General features: G+C 40.3%; 1 protein-coding gene across 1 annotated transcript in view; it reads right to left on the bottom strand.

Annotated features, from left to right (window-relative positions):
• Nucleotides 1–10,061, bottom strand: part of DLGAP1 (DLG associated protein 1) — an 828,057-nt gene extending 817,996 nt beyond the window's left edge. The window contains exon 1 of the mRNA XM_024580349.3: nucleotides 9,850–10,061. The gene's annotated coding sequence lies outside the window, so the exon portion shown is untranslated. The remainder of the gene's footprint in view (nucleotides 1–9,849) is intronic.
• Between the last annotated feature and the right edge of the window lie 6,440 nt (nucleotides 10,062–16,501).

Here is a 16,501-nt window from a genome sequence, read left to right as displayed (position 1 = left end):
TGTAGGAAATGCATGGAAATGATACACAAATATTCAGTATGTACAACATTGGTATCACTGAGGGGAGACATACTTGGAGAGAGAGGACGCTGGGAATATTAACAGTATACACACTTAATTCATATTTATTTCATAATCTGGGAGTGGCTACAAATGTGTTTATTATAATATTATTTTAATTTTTGGTGGTACTGGAATATTTCACAATAATTTTTAATTAAGAATAAAGAATTGAAAAATAGTTTGTAACACAGACATAGGGCAAAATTTTTCAAAATATTTCATATCTTCTCTTCTCCTATTTCTACTTTCTTAGACCTGGTTCTCATCATTCATGCCTCAGATGGTGCAACGGCCTCCTAATGCTTCTCTCGTCCCAGTCTAGTAGTAGGCTGATTTACTTGTAGCAATTCAAGAAGCCACTTCTTCGTGTTACTGTCTATTCAAAATTCTTCAATGTTTCTATCCACTCTGAACATTCTTATATAGTCATTAAAGCCCTCCATAGTACAACTTCATCCTTCTCAAACAAATTCATCCCCAGGATTAATTAAAATTCACTAGAGGAGCTAGAGCAGAACACCATCCCCCTGAACCAGGAATAGGTCAGGTTGGTTTGCATCTCCATATCTTTGCAAACAGTGTTTTGCCTTATCTGAAAAGCCAAACTTTCTTCCCTTTAACTCTTACCCACCCATACTAGTCCAACTTAAGACCTTCCTCTTTAGGAAGAATTCCACAATGACTCCATTCTTTGTTAAGCTCTGCCCCTACATAAAATCCTAAGAAAATTATGATTGGCCCCACATATTTGAGCACTTAGTTTAACTTTGTAATACATTCTTAAAAATTACTTCTTAAAATTATACCTTAATCTGATCCTCTGCATTAAATGTTAAGCTTCCCAAGGATTTGAATTATGTTTTGCACTTCTGTATTCTTCACACTAATGTCTCGCCGGAGATATTATCATTGTTTTTTGTGTGCTGATACTTGGAAAGACTACATACACGCCAAATACCTAACATCTGTCATCTAGATCCCTTAGGATTCTTAAAGCAGATACATATTTTTTATTTATTTTTAAAAATATATTGTTGCTCTATTACAATTGTCCCAATTTTCTCCCTTTGCCCTCTTCTACCCAGTCCACTTCTGCTCCCAGTCAGTCCCCACACTGTTGTCCATGTCCGTGGTCACTCGTACATGTTCGTTAACTCGTCCCTTTCCCTTCTTTTCACAATTACCAGCCTCCCCACTCCCCCCTGATCACTGCCCGTCTGTTCCATGTTTCCATGTCCATGGTTCTATTTTGTTTGTTAGTTTATTTTGTTCATTAGATTCCTCTTATAGGTGAGATCATGTGGTATTTGTCTTTCACTGCCTGGCTTGTTTCACTTAGCATAATGCTCTCCAGTTCCATCCATGCTCTTGCAAAGGGTAGGAATACCTTATTTCCTTCTGCTGTGTAGAATTCCACGGTGTAAATGTACCATAGTTTTTTTGATCCACTCATCTACGGGTGGGCACTTAGGCTGCTTCCAGCACTTGACTATTGTAAATGATGCTACTATAAACATTGGGGTACACAGGTTCTTTTGAATTGGTGTTTCAGGATTCTTAGGGTATAGTCCCAGCAGTAGAGTCTCTGGGTCAAAAGGCAGTTCCATTTTTAGTTTTTTTGAGGAAATTCCATACCGTTTTCCACAGTGGCTGTTCCAGTCTACATTCCCACCAACTGTGTACTAGGGTTCCCTTTTCTCCACATCTTCGCCAACACTTGTTGTTTGTTAATTTGTTAATGATGGCCATTCTGACCAGTGTGCAGTGGTATCATTTTGTGGTTTTAATTTGGATCCCTTTCATTTTGATGACTGTTTCTCTAGCTGTGCAGAAGCTTTTTACTTTGATATAGTCTCATTTGTTTATTTTTTACTTTATCTCCCTTGCCTAGGAGATATATTGGTGAAAATATTGCTGCAAGGGATATCTGAAATTTTACTGCCTATGTTTTCCTCTAGGACTTTTATGGTGTCACAACTTATATTTAAGCCTTTTATCCATCTCAAGTTTATTCTGGTGTGTGGTATAAGTTGGTGGCCTAGTTTCAGTTTTTTGTATGTTTTTGTCCAGATTTCCCAACAGCATTTATTGAAGAGGCTATTGTTACTGTTTTTTGCTCCTGCTCCCTTTGTCAAATATTAATGGACCATACGGACATGGGTTAACTTCTGGGCTCTCTATTCTGTTGCATTGATCTATTGTCTGTTCTTGTGCCAGCACCAGGCTGTTCTGATTACAGTGGCATTGTAATATAGTTTGATATCAGGTATTGTGATCCCTCCTACTTTGTTCTTCATTCTCAAGATTGCCAAGACTATTCAGGGTCATTTTTGGTTTCATATAAATTTTTGAAATATTTGTTCTTAGATCTGTGAAATATGCCACTGGTATTTTAATAGGGATTCGGTTGTATCTGTAGATTACTCTGGGTAGTATAGACATTTTAATAATATTACCTCTTCTAATGCATGAACATGGTATATGATTCCATTTATTTATATCTTCCTGAATTTTTTTCTTCAGTGTTTCATAGTTCTCTGAGAACAGGTCTTTTACCTCCTTAGTTAAGTTTATGCCTATGTACTTTATTTTTCTTGTTGTGGTAGTAAAGGCAATTTTTTTCCTAGTTTCTGTATTTGGTATTTCATTGTTGGTATAGAAAAACGCCTTCAATTGCTAAATATTGACTGTGTATCCTGCTATTTTTATGAATTCATTTATTAGGTCGAGTTTTTACGTGGAGCCTATAGGGTTTTCTATGTACACTCTCATGTCAAAAGCAGACAGATATAGATGAGATAGAGATAGAGCGATATTGATATATTTTAAATTGTCCACTAAAGAAAGGCAGCTGAGAAATTATTACGCATCACAGTTTGTAAAAATGCAGGCTCTGTTCAGGTTGAGTCTTTCCTTTCCTTACAGATCATGTGCAGCTGAAGAGTGGATCTGTCATCCGCCCAGTGGCAGGTTAGCATATCCATGAAGCTAGCCAACTTCACCACATCATTCAAGTACCTCAAAAGCATAGAATATGATAGAATGTATTACATGCCTGGCCAGAAATGTGTATAAAAATCATAGATATACCTAGAAGGCTATGATTCCATACAAGTTTAAATGGTAGGTTCTAATATTCTCTATGAATGAGAGCCACCCCACATAGTTCCAACTAACACCTTCACAGAAATTAGCCTCAAACAAGAAAGTCAGTTGTAGCCATTTCCCTCTATCCCACAATATTTGTCTCTCATCCCTGTGGTCTTTCATTCTTCAATGAACAGTTGTACCTTTCCACATGCAAACCCTATTCTAGCCACTATCTCTGGTATCCCTTGAGCTATGGTCTCATGGAGGTAGACAGGCACAGAAACAAAAATAAAATACAAAACCAAAATATAAATATGTATCAGATTCAATGGAGATGCAGGAGGGAATGCTCAGTCGTATGGGGTGAAAGTCAGAAGTGGGGTGGTTAAGCTATTAATGTGTTTGAGTAAGGAATAGAAAAAGGAAGAGACAAGAGATTTTTTGTTCTTTATTATCCTTATTTATTTCATCCCTGTGTCTACAAGTTATTATCAGAATATGCTTAAGACCAAAGAATGTAGAGTTTGAGACTGCAAGGAGGGCCATGCAAAGCCCTCCATGTTATACTTGGAGTTATGGTCCTTACAGAGTCAGACCATTTTCTCATTTGTTCACTCATTCATTCACTCAACCAATGTTTGCTTAAGTGCCAGGTGCTGTGGTAGACATTGGTGATATTGGTGAACATGCAATATTTTGTTCTTGATTTCACAGAATGCACAGTTTAGTGGGGAAGGCAGTCGATTGGATGATCACAAAAGTCAATTCATTATTTACTATAAAAGGATCACCAAAAAAAAGTATAAAGCCCTGTATTCAGTTGGTAGGCTTTACTGACTGAATGACTTTGCAGCTGAGGCTTAGGAAAGTAGAAATAATGTGAGAAACAGTGTTCAAAGGAGGGCAGGTGAAATACATCCGTCTACATAGAAGCTATAGATTCCAATAAGGCTCATCTAAATTGCCTAGGCTGGGGTTCACACAATAAACTTCTAAATGTGTTTTGGCTTCAAGGTTCCTCTGCTGCCTATTCCAACCTCTAAGTGGAAAAGTGCCTCCCCGTTTGAAAGAAAGAATGAAAATTGTTCCTTTGCCTTCTGGGTTCACATCTGGGAAGAGAACTTCGAAGGCAGTAACTGTGCCTTGTTTTTCTGCTCAAGTAGTATCATGAATCATATCAAAGAATAGTGTTTGCAAAGTCTGAGACAAGATCAAAATGCCATTTTCCTCTGAAACTACAGCATATGTTTTGTAAAGAAATCTCAGTGATATCTAACAGGGAAATTTCTAATCCAGAAATACACTTCACACTGCATTTCCACTGAAATTGAAACCAAGAAAGACAGGGTCCCCTGGGAAAGGTTATAATCATGAGGTTAGAGTGAGGGTTAATGCCTGTCCTCCTATCATATACCCATAGTCATTCTCCAGTAGTAGAATTAAAAGGGAAGTTACTCTAGCAGATATTTTCAAATCAACCAAAATCGTGTCAGCTGGAAATGTACCCAGAGAGAGAGAGAGAGACACCCTCCCACAAGCTGCCTGAGGGAGCCATTTAAATGTCTCTGAGTCCTCCTGCTGCAGATTGGGATGCACAAGCTAGGGAGATAAGGAAGTCCCAGCACAAAGCCTACTCTTGTAAATGCATATCCATGGCTTCAACAAGACCTCCAATCTGCTGAATACTAAAAACCTGGCAGGGCTGGGCAGTTTACACACTGCCAAATCACACTCTTCATGCTTGCTTTTGTGTTGTTGCTTACAAATCTGATAAGAAAACATTGAGAGAAGATATAGAAATTGTCGATGACAACAGATGAGCAAACTATGATAACTGTATATGAAAATGAACAGTTTAGTTTCCGGCAATTACAGGGGCTGTTTGTATCTTCACAGCAGTCCCAGAGCATTGCTATCTAATTCACAACAACCCCACGTGGGGCAATCATAGCCTAGCTGTGTTGGTTCTCATCTACCCAAGAAAAGGCCCAAGATTCTAGGCCCAAGATCTCTGACTGTATATCCAGGGGGCTTCCTGTGAGTGAAGTCACAGGGGTCATCTAAAGTGGGATGTCACTTTTTACCCAGAAATCATCAACTCCTACAAGAAGGAGGAAACAATAAACACCAACCAGGAGAAATCCTAAGCCAATAAAGACAGAGAGTATTTCTAGTTTCTCACTCATACACCAGTTGACTGGCCCCTACCTTTTACTACAGTGAAGAATATAAAATTGATGGGTCAACATATCTCATACGCAATACCAATCTCTATGCCATCAGAGTAAAGAAGAAAAGACCTCAAAAGGAAATCATTCATCATTCATCATTTTAGCCTTCTTATAGCCACATCTCATTTTTCCTGCTCTCAACCCCATGTTTTGCTCTGCAGGTTTGTGTGTTGCAGGGTTACAAAGTAAAAGATAGATAGATAGATCGATAGATAGATAGATAGATAGATAGATAGATAGATAGATAGATAGAGTGAGCCTTTCCAGAAAAAGTCCAGCCATTGTTCATATAATGAGAACGGTTTGCACGATATTGATGTAACCTGGCAGCCAGGGAGAGTGGACTGGAATGCACATGTATGAATAATGAATGACTCTTTACTGTACTAGTCAGTGGGGGCCATAGATGCCATTCAGTGAGCACGTGTACTGTGTGGTCATAATATTCAAAATGACTGTGCGAGTATAGCAATGAATCTGCATCAAATTTTGCATTAAGCTTGAACATTCCTCCACAGGAACTATTCAGATGATTCAGAGGCCACAGCTATGGGCAACTGGTGACTGGCAGCTTCATCAGGACAATATGTCCGCTCACGCATCACGTCTCATGCAGAGTTTTTGGTGAAACATCGAATCACCCAGGTAACTCAGCCCTCCCACAGCCTAGATTTGGCACTCTGGGACTGACTTCTGGCTTTTTCCAAAACTAAAATCACCTTTGAAAGGGAAGAGATTTCAGGCTGTTGATGACATTCAGGAAAATACAATGGGGCAGCTGATGCCGATTGGGAGAGCTGTGTGAGGTCCCAAGGTGCCCACTTTGAAGGGGACTGAAGCATCATTGTCCTATGCACAATGTTTCTTGTATCTTATATTTTCTGCAATAAATGTCTCTGTTTTTCATATTACATGGCTGGATATCTTCTGGACAGACCTCGTATATATAATGAATATACACAGATGCTGTAATGCTGTGATTTGGCATATATATGTATATCTATACACATGTATAGATATAGATATATATGCTAAATAGGTATGTGTTAGAAGAAGAAGAACTAGTAAGAACTAGTTGCCTGGTATCCCACACGATGAGTTGTCAGTGAATGTTTTAATAAGTTAAATGACTGAAGGTTAGTTCTAAATCTTCCTCTGTGGCAGAAGAATGTCTAGACCTTCCCAGGAACAACATCTTTAGCAGTTCCTGATGGACCGCATGTCTAGAGACAATCACCTTCATTGGACAGTAACACACTGCAAATGCCCCGTGATAATTGTTTATTTATTTATTTATGGGCCACTAAAATTATTCCCCCCTTTTTTTTTTCCAAAAATGGAGAATTTCAAGCCCTTACATCTTCTGGAAATAAAAGAGGCAGCTCAAGACGTGAGGTGTTTTTGAATCTCCAAGTGTTTTAGCAGCACAAAGATTTTTAGAATGCTAGCAAAGGGCCTTCTTGTGATTGTATTTTAAAATAAAAATGCACAAAGAGAACAACATACCACAGACATAAGGCATAAGACTTAAGTGTGGGAGGTAAGGACTGGAAAAAAGTGTTTAGATTTTTCAAAAGTCCTCTCAGCCTTCCTGTTTAATGGTGCTCCTTTAGCAGGAAAAAACAATTACCAACGGGAAAGGAAAGAAAATAAAAAACAACTTAGAAGTACATCATTTCCTTAAATAGAGCAAGGAGAGGCAAATGTGGTTTCTATATAAATGAAATCTTCATATGAGTCTTCCAACTGAATGTTTCCCATGAGAAAACAGATTCTTCGGCATGGAGTAGAATTGCTCCAATAAAGGGTGGAACCATTTGTGGGAATGACCAAGAAGGCACCATAATGTAAATTTGAGTCTGTCATAGAAATGTCACTATAAAAATACATACTTAGCATTTTACTATTTTTTTCTGTATTTGAAATACAAAATTCAAATCAGAATACTGAATTTCTTGTTTCCAGATAAGTTACTAATTAAAGAACATGGTACATATCTCAATCAAGTTGTAGCTGAACTATTACTATGCTACTAAATAGGCTGAATGAGTAGATAGTAAAACTTCAGTTCTCTTCTTCCCGGTTTTAATTTCATATTTAAAAATAATCAACCTAGATGGTTATTTGTATTTCCAAGTTTAATTCAATAGGACACTTTGGCTTAGAAGGAATTAGAAAGTAGAACAGCACTCAGTTTTAGGCTATTTCTCTACATGGGCTTCATAATATTTTGAGGAAAAGATCTTGATTTCAATAATCACTGATATAGTTTATCAAGATTTTCATCCTGGCAGAACAAAGTTATAATGAAGAAGAAATTAAGGATGCTAAACTATAAAAATACCCCATAAAGAAAACTCATAAGTGTATTATTCCCCCTAAAGCACCATTTTTCTTACATGATATAGAGATGTAAATTTTTTAAATCCCATATTTGTAAATGTATTCAAGTTTTTTTTATCACATTAAATAACTAATACTTTCTCCTCAATTAGGCAATTTTTTAAAAAATAGGGAATTTTAGATCTGGAACTAGGACTATTTCAAGGCAGTGGCCTCCCTACACCAAGTTCAAACTGAACTAACAAATCCTAAGCAAATTAATAAGAAAGCCATTGACGGCAGATTCCCATGGACTTTCCTATTTCATGACAGAATGTGAATTTCCTAAATCAAGGATAGCTTTTATAACCTAAACATTAAATTTCATACATTTTGCATAAATATACTCAACATCTCCTTAGGGCTTTGGATTTCCTTTTTAAAATTTTAAGTGAAGAAAACTTTATCGTTTTGACATTACATAAATCAGGGTACTTACGACATCTCTTGCCTTCCTGACATTTTTTCAAGTTGGGATTAACACTATGGGAAAAATGCAAAATTAGGCCAGTAGAAAATTGTTTCCTGCAACTGAAATTCTCCTATAAACAACAATCAAAAGGCAGTTAGCACCTTGCTGATAAAAATAATTTAGATGTTCCCATTCAGTCGGAAAATCACTTTCCTAGTTCTAAACATTCCTCATCCCAGGGTCTGACTACAACTCAGATTGTTCCATCCGCACTTTACAGAGTCTTTTGTAAAGACCACGAAAGCTCATGATCTGTCTTTAACTGATACTTTTATTATATGTCTTTCATCTTGCAATTCCGTAACTTCACGCGCTATTGCCGGGTGAGACAGGGAGCATCGACCTCTCCCGCGCCAGAGCCAGGCTCACTGTGTCAAGCGTGTACAGTCCCTCCTGAGTCCATAAAAGAAATCACATATAACCCACTGGCGTTCCTGTCCCGACTGCCTCTCCACCCCAAGCCCCTTCCCCTCCGACAGCCTTCCTCTGGTCAGACAGAAAATTTCGCTGTGCTGTGGCCAAGAGGGAGGCGAACCCGGGAGCCCGGGGTGGGAGCTCAGGCACAGGCATTCGGTGTCTTGAGCACCCCAACAGCGGGCCATCCCTTCCCACACCCCCGCCCCGCGGGGGCCACCAGGCGAAGCAGGGGCAGCTCGCCGTGCCCGACGAGCACACCAGCCTGAGTCCTGAATGCGGGGTCTTCATCCCCGCGCGGCCCAGGGAGGGTCTCTTCCGCAGCTGCAGCCGCCCCTCAATGAAAGTGCAATCTGTTATCTCTCCCGGCCCACGGAGAGGTCTCCGTTTGGTCTCGGCTCCAGCCCCACTCATTCAAGTCGCTGAATACTGGGTCTCATCGCTCGCCCGCCACGCTATTCGCCGGGAACTGGCCTGGGCTGCGGACGGGGGCGACTCTCCAGTATCCTCCTGTTTGGACCCCCGGCGTGTGTGTGTGTGTGCGTGCGTGTGTGTTTGCGCGCGCGCGTGTCTTGCTGTATCTCGGTCTCACCCTGTGCCTGTGTCTCTCTTTGTGCCTCTGTTGCTCTGGCTTTCTCTCCCTTGCGCGCGCGCACGGAGGAGGCTCTCTCTGCAACCAATGCCAAAATGTCACCTAAAAACCAAGTGCAACAACTTGATTTGGAAACGACCCAGGACTCATGAAATCCCCCGCAGTGAGCAGCCCCCTCCTCCCCTGCAAGGTGCATTAGGGGTTGGGGACTGGGGAGAGGTGCGAATTTCGTTCTCGGAGATCCCCGGGAGTGGTGTTCCGCTCCCCTCCCCCTTCCAGGACCCTGTCGCAATTAGAAATCCATCTCTCCCCTGGTCCTGGGTGAAAGGGGCGAAGACCGCAAGCCTGGAGAGGGGCGCGCCGTCCCCAGAGTTCCCTGGGTCCTCAGGGGGCCGGCGGTGCTCCCCAAACGAAATATAAGTGGTCTCGTGCGAGGGCGGGAGGCCAAGAACCCAGCCCATAGTCCCTCCGCTGGCAAGAGAGGCAGCAACCTCGCGTCGGGCAAGGGACACCCTGCGCGCAGCGACCGTGGCGGTGGCAGCGTCCCGGTTCCGGCGGCCACCACGCGCGGACACCCCAGCCCCCGCGGCGCAGCGGGTCGTTACCTTGCCACTGCCTGCAGCCCGACGCTCGACCTCCCTACGTCTGTCCGTCGGTCCCAGGAGTCTCGGAAGGAAGACGAAGGAGATGTCCCCGCGGTTGGGACAGGCTCTCAGCGGGGTGAGGGGAAGGACTCGGCAGAAGAGCCGCGGCGGCTGCGGCCGCTCCAGCCGCTGAGGCAGCCAGTTCCCAGGGGCTGGATGTGTCGAAGAGGCCGTGTCCTCGGGATCCTGGCGGCGGAGCGTAGCACTCGCCACTGGCGCGGAGACGGAGCGCCTGGACGCAGCGGGTTGGGGCGGCGAAGCGGGGCCGGTCACCCGCCTCTGGGTGCATGTTAATACGGCCGGGAGGAGGAGTCCCGCGCTTCCTCCGCCCAACCACCGGAGCGGGCGGGCGGGCGGCGGCCGCGCCGGGAACCGGGCGTTTCCACCCGCCCCAGCTACTACAGCGCGGTCACTAGCCCTGGCCTCCACCCAGGCACGTGCGCTGAGGCCACCGGGAGGCGCAGGCGTGACCCGGAGCGTGCTCCAGGCCTGCGGGTTGTGTCCCCTCAGCCTCCACGGTGGCGAGTGCACTCACATCGGACCGAGAGGAAAGCTCCGTAAGCCTGGGATGGGATAGAGAGGTGGCCACCCATTAGTGGGCGTGCCCCATCCTTTCCCCTGAGCAGCTTCTCCCGGGAATTAAACCTTCCTCTTCACATTCGTTGCTCCTAACCTTGACTTTTTAAAAGAGGGAATTAGGAGCTCAGAACACTTTTTATCGCAGGAGATCGTGTTGGCGTGCAGAGGGTTTGCTGTCCTCTCCTCCTCATCCTCGGGGTCCTAGTAGAATTTTTGAAGAAGTAATCGCCAGAGAAGAGACAGCGTAGTGGAAAGAATCTAGACTCACAAGGACCGACGTTAAAACCCAGTGCCATTACTTTCTTTTAGTTCTTCCTCAGAGCCTCGGTTTCTCCATCTGTACAAGAGCAGCCGCAGCTCTTAGAAGGATGTGTGGCTTAGATTACACAATATATATTCCACCGATTCCCCTTGGTATTATCCTAAAGGTAATCGGAAAAACAAATCCCTTTTTCTCCTGTTTTCTGACCTCAGTAAACTTCCCACTATCCACCCCAAGTGCATTTGGAAGCCAGGCTCATTCATACGGTCTGAAAACAGGAAGAATCCATGTGGCTTCAAGGTAAGAATAGAGATAAACTGTGTGACTGGATGAATTGAGATGTGGGTCAAAGAGAAAAAAGTCAATCAAGTATTCACGGAGTTGCTTCTCTATCCACCTCAGTACTAGTGTTCCGGATAATAATAGTTAAAAGTAATCGTGGTTAAACACCGTCTTCCTATTTCCATCTACTCAAAAAAGAAGAAGAAGAAGAAGAAGAAGAAGAAGAAGAATGGGCATCTTCATGGAGAATGTCCTTTGTGCTACAGCTCCCAGAGAGAACATTACGCCAAAGAGTATATAATCTTCTTTATGTAATTGTACCCATAAATTTATAGCATAAGATTTAGCATCTGCTTTGTGTGATATCTAATTATAAATATTAATAGAATCTTCTTTTTCAAGAAAACAGTTCTAAAAATGCAGGGAGGTGAAAAAACAGTTTCCATAAAAATATGACTCATATAAATAATCGCTTTTCCGCAATTTTACTGAGTGATTTTCCATTAAAGAGGGGAAAAAATTCTTTAAACCACTAAACACTCAAAGAAATGGAAGAAAACCCTCAGCAATGTATTACCATGATCACCAATACTTTAATAAAATTTATTTCAAAAATATCCCCAGTCATCGCAAGAATGTCTACATAGGGGTACTCATGCTTCTAATAACATTCCATGAAAAAGCAAAGCACTGACATAGGAAAAATCACTTCTATAATCTAGAAAAAACAACTACCTTGCCCTTCCAAATTTGTAAATAACTTTAATTCATAGAATTTTAAATGAGGTTACATAAATAAGATGGCCAATATAACTGTCAGGGCTTAACTCAAAGTATGAGGTGAACTTCAGTGAATAAAATTACTTGAAGCAGAAAACAAATTTTCTTACAAAATTTTTATGTTAGATTTAACCCAGCAACAATATCTGTATAGCACCAGTATTATTAGGATTTTCTGACTGTAAGTGACAGAAATCAAATTTGGCTAATTTAAGAGAATGTGATTTATTGGGAAGATATTGAAAGCTTCCATAACTGAAGGGAGACTTGGAAAGCAATGGTGGGAACAAGCAGGGTTTGAGGCAATACTAGGGGACTAGGGAGCTGGAAAGACAGAAGCAGTTTGATTTGGTGCTGTTCTGTCAGCATGAGTAAATGTCAACTGTTTTTTCTAACCTCACATTACTGGATCACGATTCAAGTCACAGGGTAGAGCACCTGACTAGCCAAACTTCATTCGGGCATTAACTTCCTGGCTGTACCAACGTACGGAGAGGATTGGTTTTTTGACATCCTGAATGGAAGGCAGTCACCTGGATTTAGCACCCTTCTAAAAGTACACATGATTAGAGATAAGTACTTTCTTAAAACAAGTTCAGGAGGCTATCAAAAAGGAGAATTTGATGCTTAGGTCAAAAAAGAGGAAAATGATAAATGTCTGTTGCATTGATCAGCCATGAAACGTACATTATAATTCTTAGTTATTTGGAAATGAACAGTGATATTATGGAAGTAAAACTAATAGCACTTTTTTGTAGTTATTGTCCATGTGCTTATTTTTGGCTAAAGAATGCTATTTAAATGTCATATATATGGCCAGCTATCTTATTTATATAAGCATAGTGCCTATAAGCACTATTGCAAGCCGGGGCTAGCAACTATGTTCACTTCTAGTCATAGACCATATGGGAGCTGAGTAACAGCCCTGGAGAGATGTCCATGTCCTAATCCCTTGAAACAGTGAATGTTATCTTACATGAAAATTTGCAGATGGAATTAAGAATCTTGAGATGAGAAGGTTATCCAGAATTACCCCATGGACCTGATATAATCTCCAGGGCTCTTTTAAGAGGGAAAAAAGAAAGTCAAAGGCAGAAGAAAAAGATGGAATGATGGAAGCAAAGGTTGAAGTGGTGCACTCTGAGGATGGAGGAAGGTGACCATGAGCAAAGGGATGCAAATAGTCTCTAGAAATTGGAAAAGAGGAAAGATTCTTCCCTGGAGCCTTCAGAAAGAACAGCAATCTGTTAACATCTTGATTTTAACTCTGTTAAACTGATTCTAGACTTCTGATTATTTCCAGAACAGCAAAATAATAAATTCATGTTACTTTAAGCCACCAAGTTTCTAGTAATTAGCAACAGCAGCTGTAAGAAACGAACATAGCTTAGCTTACCCTTGGGAGCACAGTATTGGTAGCAGGTGTCATAAGAGCCCTTACTCTAGAAGAAACACAGAATGGTGTATCTACTTCTGGAGAGGATAATGCAAAGCAGGCCAAGCCAGCGATGTGTTGGTAAGAACAGGGAACTGGAAACCATGGAGAGACAGGGTTCCTATCCATTTCTCCAGTTACGTCAAGATGGTGACATTTCTCTTAGACTACACTGTGACAAATAGGCAAAATCCCATTAAAATGAAGTATAGTTGTGAATGAAGAAAGTACTCAAAGGGCAATGTGAATGGTAAATGTGAAAGACATACAAGTTTTTTCTGCATTAAGGAAGCATTATCATTGTCATGGTTTCAAGTAACATTTCAATGGTGATCCCATGTCTTCAGCTTTGATCTCTTGGCTAATTTTGATATTTGTGTATCCAAAAACCTGCTAGACAAATCCACTTGACACTTTTACATGTACTCCATACTTGAACAGCTCTGAGTTAAATCTCATCACTTTCTGCCCTTTCCCTCCATTCAAATTTATTCCTTTTCCTGTTATATGAATTCATGGCCATATCATCCACCAAGTCACCATCCCAGAATTCTATGAAGTTATCCTAGACTTCTGTGCTCACCAATGACATCTAATCCATCACCAAACATTGTTGACTTCTCCTATTATTTGAATTGATCTCAAACCCTTCCTATATTTCCATTTCTATTATATGCCCCCATCTGGCTTTGTCATCTCACACCTGGGTTTTTATCCTCCTAACTTCTTTCTTTCCCCTTAGTCTTTCTTCCTCTCCATTGCAGCAAGAATGGTCTTCTAAAAATATACCCTGACCACGTTAATGCTTTGATTTACCTACAATTGATCTCTTTATAAAGTTATAAAGTTTAGCTCCTTATAATGACATACAAGACTTTCAAAAACTTGCTTTTACCTATTTCTTCAGCCTTTGCTCCTATTTTATACATTATGCTTCAGTGCATCAGCCTGCTGCTTATAATGCCACACATGTAACATGCCCCAGAATATATCTATAACTTTCTAATACTATTCTCTCTGTCTTGAGTGCCCTCACTCTGCTTTTCCTGGCTAATATTTACTTCTCCTGCTAAGCTAGCTTCCGTGTACCTCATGCCCGAATGAATCATTCAGTTGGGTTAAGTGTTTCCAGTGCTCACCTTACCCACTACTTAGTTCTTACCACATCATATTAAAATTTTCATGCTATCTAGGTTGCATTTCTGAGACTGTAGCTATCCATATTTGGATCCCTAATTCCTAGCATAGTAATTTCTTTTCAATAGAAAATCATTACATATTTGTGAGACTGAACTAACATAAACTGCTTAGAGAATATTTTAAAATGTCAGTATATATCAATATAATTTAGTAGAAGCCTACCTGTGATATAGTATAACCTGTAGCCAGATTTAAAAACCCATTGCTCATCAGGTTTAATAAATGGAAAGTTTTCTTTTTCATGTTAAACAAATACCAGAAAAATACTGAGGAAACATGTGAAGACATTGTGTCTAGTTTTTCTTTTTAATAGCCAATCCAGTGAAATTAAATGGTCTTGTTCTCCTCAAATGTTTTTCAAATAACATTTTTGCTTTTTCCTTTATTTAACATTTTGTATTGGAGATATAAGCACTGAAATATAATTGATTTAACTTCTGTTTCAGCCCTTCTTTTATACTGTTATTTAGTTTACACATTAATCTGTACATACTGTCTCCTCTCCTTGTCACCTCCGTCACACCCCCATTTACTTTTTCACCCATTGCATTTTGGTGTGAACCCTGTACATTGCAATCCGATTTTGTTCTGATAAAGGCGGTCTAATTTCCGCAACAAGAAGATGGTAGCTAAGGATATTGGTGAGAGTGAGATCTCTGAAGACATATTACCCTTGGTTAGGGCTCTGGGGAGTCTCTGCAGTACCCACTGGTGCAGGAGAAAGAGCCCAACCTCAGAGATGGGAGGAAACCCAGGTAAGCAAAGCCATGAAAACAGCAGCTCCATGGAAAACAAAGACTGAGAAAATTTTAGGAGATCAGGCTGTTCAATGCTGAATTTCAAACCAGCATTTCTACTCATCGTAATGTCTTCACCTGTAAGAAATGTATAGCCATCACGAACTCAGTATTTACAAACCAAATGGGGCATCTTCCATGTAGCATTAGCACTTTTCCACAGTCTTCCCACTACTGATCCATTCCACGTATACTCAGATACTAAAGGCAAAGTTGTAGAAGTCATTCAGAGGCTCCTCCTCCCACCTTATTCACTACATCTAGTCAGTCACCAAGTTTTATCAAACTCATAAAATAATAAGCTATCTATTTCACTCTGCTGCTTAAAATTGTTCAGTGCACCCTCTTTGTCTGTAAGATAGAATTAATGTGTAGGTATGACATGCAAAACTCTTCATAATCTGATTTTTCCTCATTAAATTATCTAAACAATTTATTTGATTGGATGACTTTTAACATACTGGATTAAAAACTTTATTAAAATGACTTTTAACAGGTTGGAAATAATAATTTAGAATTAAAAATAAATATGAATAAATCTAAGAACAATAAATGTAAAAATAATAGTATATATGTACACATTCATTCATATATATTAGGGACTGCTGGTAATACACACCCAACTATACATCAGCATAACAGTAAAAGCAGGAGAAAGAATCAGAATATCTTGATAACTAAAAATCATTAATTAGCATATTACTCTATACATTTTGAGAAAAGACATACTCCATATTTTTGTATAGAAATATTGCATTTAAGAATTCCCTTTAAAACAATCTCATTTACAATAGCATCAAAGAGAATAAAATACTCAGGAATAAGTTTAGCCCAGGAGGTGAAAGATCTATATAACAAAAACTGTAAGACACTGATGAAAAAAATTGAAGGCGGCACACACAAAAAATGGAAAGGTTTCATGCTCATGGATTAGAATAATTAATATTGTTAAAATATCTATACTGCCCAAAGCAATCTACAGATTCAATTCAATCCCTATCAAAACTTCAGTAGCATTTTTCCGAGAAATAGAAAAAACAATCCCAAAATTTGTATGGAACCACAAAGACCTTGAAAAACCAAAGCAATATTTGGAGCAACATATGGAGAACAAACCTGGAGGCATCACACTTACTGATTTCACCCTATAGTGGAAGGCTATAGTAATCTAAAAAGTATGGTACTGCCATAAAAGTAGACACATAGTCCAATGGGGGAAAAAATCAAGAACCCAGAAATAAACCCATGCATACACGATCAATTAATTTACAATAAAGG

This window comes from Desmodus rotundus, chromosome 10 (genome assembly GCF_022682495.2).
Source record: "Desmodus rotundus isolate HL8 chromosome 10, HLdesRot8A.1, whole genome shotgun sequence".
NCBI lineage: Eukaryota > Metazoa > Chordata > Mammalia > Chiroptera > Phyllostomidae > Desmodus > Desmodus rotundus.
The sequence above is the reverse complement of the archived record's forward strand: the minus strand, read 5'-3'. Positions and strand labels throughout refer to the sequence as shown.